Source organism: Anarrhichthys ocellatus, unplaced genomic scaffold, assembly GCF_004355925.1.
Source record: "Anarrhichthys ocellatus isolate YVR2014 unplaced genomic scaffold, GSC_Weel_1.0 scaffold343, whole genome shotgun sequence".
Taxonomy (NCBI): Eukaryota; Metazoa; Chordata; class Actinopteri; order Perciformes; family Anarhichadidae; genus Anarrhichthys; species Anarrhichthys ocellatus.
The window spans coordinates 55,201-58,041 of NW_022280337.1; the positions used below are offsets into that span (position 1 = coordinate 55,201).

The 2,841-nt window shown below is 40.9% G+C and overlaps 1 protein-coding gene across 5 annotated transcripts in view; it reads left to right on the forward strand.

Moving 5' to 3' along the window:
• The window catches only part of LOC116401321 (G-protein coupled receptor-associated protein LMBRD2B-like), a 6,370-nt gene extending 4,731 nt beyond the window's left edge, over positions 1 to 1,639 (forward strand). Inside the window, exon 10 of one of the 5 annotated variants that reach the window (XM_031879669.1) lies at positions 1,557 to 1,639. The gene's annotated coding sequence lies outside the window, so the exon portion shown is untranslated. Of the gene's footprint in view, positions 340 to 1,556 lie in introns of those variants that run through there. The other 4 variants (XM_031879666.1, XM_031879667.1, XM_031879665.1 and 1 more) reach the window with 4 other exon arrangements.
• The last annotated feature ends 1,202 nt before the right edge of the window (positions 1,640 to 2,841 follow it).

A 2,841-nucleotide genomic window follows, 5' to 3' on the forward strand; every position in this document is an offset into this window, starting at 1 on the left:
GACTACAACTACCTGTACATAGAGGTGGGACTACAACTACCTGTACATAGAGGTGGGACTACAACTAGCTGTACATAGAGGTGGGACTACAACTAGCTGTACATAGAGGTGAGACTACAACTACCTGTACATAGAGAGGCCTCTTCATCACTCTTCATCTCTGGACTCACTGGTCCGATCCCAGTCACACTCATGAGGGTTTAGTTCTGTCCTTCTGTTAAATCTTCCAGAGTTTAGGTCTCTCAGACGTTTTGAGTCCTTTATGAACTCTCCCCATAAGTCAGCATTAGATGCAGACTTTACTTGAGGGAATTACCCACAATTCATAGCAATGTGACGTAGGGCTGGGCGGTATGACCATAAATGCATATCACGGTATTTTGTAAGACTCTGGTGGTTTCACAGTATATCACGGTATTTTTTTTCACGTTAAAGCATTAATTAATTAACGCCGAAAAGAAACGGCCGGCCAGCGAGTGGTGAACAGCTGTTTGTGTGGCTTGTCTTCCGTTCCGTCACTTCCTGTTTCCTTCACCTACATTCCCCTGGGTCCTAAGCCCCTCCATGGAAAGAAACGGGATTAGACCGTAGGCTTTAGTTGTTAGTAGGTGTTGTTTAGGTTTATCTCTTTATTTATATATTTATTTATTTATTTATTTTATTATCAGAACAGTGAAGAAAACGTTACCCTGAAAATGCACACTCCGGTACACTAGGTGGCGGTATGCACCTATGCAAGTTGGTTGCGATCCGCCAATGGAATTTAAAGAAGAAGAAGAAGTCCCTCCATGTACAGCTTCTTATCACTGTCTACTGCCAACGTACATTTATAACAAATACCACACATATTACGGTAATCAGCGTTGCATATGTGTCTGACCACAATACCTTTTGTTCTTCAGTCTGTGTTCATCCTGCATCGCTCTGTTCTGTTCTTTAATGTAACGTTACTGGAGCGACAGAGCCTCTCCCAGCTGTTAGCGAGCTTTACCCAGCATGCAGTTCGGCGGAGACATTTTATAAATGTACAATTATTAGAGCTACAAATTGTTTATGTGTCACAAACTGTTGTGTCGTGGTGTTTTGTTGTTAAAGAGCGTTAGTTGTGGGTTGTTAATTGTTGTTATAAAGTTATAACCATGACTAGGGTTCCCTCTCAATACAGCTAAGACAACTAGCTCCGACCGCAACGCTCTCAGCGGCGAACAATATATTTTGCTGCCTGTTGAGGAGCGATACCAGTTGTTTTCGGCTGTGCACCGGTATGACGGTGTATGAAAATTTCTTATCGTACGGGAACTTAAAACCGGTATACCGCCCAGCCCTAATGTGACGTTAAACACGAGTTAAGCAGAAGAAGCATGGAGATGTAAACAAAGAGGATGAAACCTGTGAGTTCAGTCTGGTTTATTAGATTTACTCAGAAACATTAAAGATTAAAGAAGGAACATAAAGACATGAACTCACAGGACTGAAAGCAGAGATTATACTGTATGTATTTTATATCCCAGTTAATCTCACTGGTGTGTGTGTGTGACGCCTCTTCTCTCCACCAGATGGCGTGCTTCATCACCATCTTCTTCCTGTGTACCTGTGTGTACTCCACTGTGTTCCGTGTCCGTGTGTTTAACTACTACTACCTGGCCTCTCATCACCAGACCGACGCCTACAGCCTCCAGTTCAGCGGCATGTGAGTGACAGCAAGTCTTCTTTAGTGGGAGGAGTCTGGGACCTTATTACAGGGACCAGTAACTGACTGGGGATCAGTATGATCCATAAATATGATAAGAAACCCAACAAAATATACACAAAAACATATAGGTACTCACATCCAGAGATCCTTGATAAAGAATACTCATTGAGTAAATAACTTCATTATGAATATTTGTATTTATAAAGGCCACCAATAGAGATAAAGAATAAAACACCATAAATACATCAATGAAAATATAAAGTCTAAACAGTTGAGCTTCTAAAACAACTAAATTTGTAAATTATAATAAATAAGAAAACATTTGGAGGAATCAAAGATTCTTTAGGTTTAAATCTTTGAACACGTTTTATTCTTCATATTCGGAAACATCACCTGTTTCTGTCAGATACACCTTTAATAATAATATCAAACATATTGCCAGCCCGTCATCAGCCTCATTCTAACATGTTATTGTTATTTTTATTTTTATTTTTATGGATTTCCATCCTCCTTCACAAAGTAGCTGCATGTTTGAGATGAAAAGCTTTTGAAGGGTCATTTATTGTTTTAACTAAATGCAGTAAAAACAACAAACAGAACTAATCCTGTCGCGTATTTATTGATTTATCATCAGGAAGAATTTAAATAAACAGTTTCTGTGCAACATGTCCGACATCTTCACATTAAACATTGTCCATCAACTGTGTTTGAGCACCAAACATCATGATGTGAACTCAGAGTCCAGGTCCTCTGGTCCACCAGAGTAAAGACCTGGCATCAGACAGCCAGGAGCATGCTGGGTAGTAGCCTCAGGTCCTAGCCGCGTTAGCTTAGCTTCCATCTCGACTCCGCTTCCAGTGGCGTTCATATAAATACCAGTTAAAGAGATCTAATCAGTGTGTCTGAGGGTGGAGACAAAGAACAGCTGACGATCCACTGAACAGGTTATTTAGAGTCAGAAACAGAACTTCTCATGAACGATATGTGACTCCTTTGATCTGCAGGTTGTTCTGTCGTCTGACGCCTCCTCTGTGTCTCAACTTCCTGGGTTTGATCCACATGGACTCAGCCATCTCCCACCAGCAGAAGGAGCAGACAGCATATACGTCCGTAAGTTATATATGTTCATCACACATAGAAACAGAAGG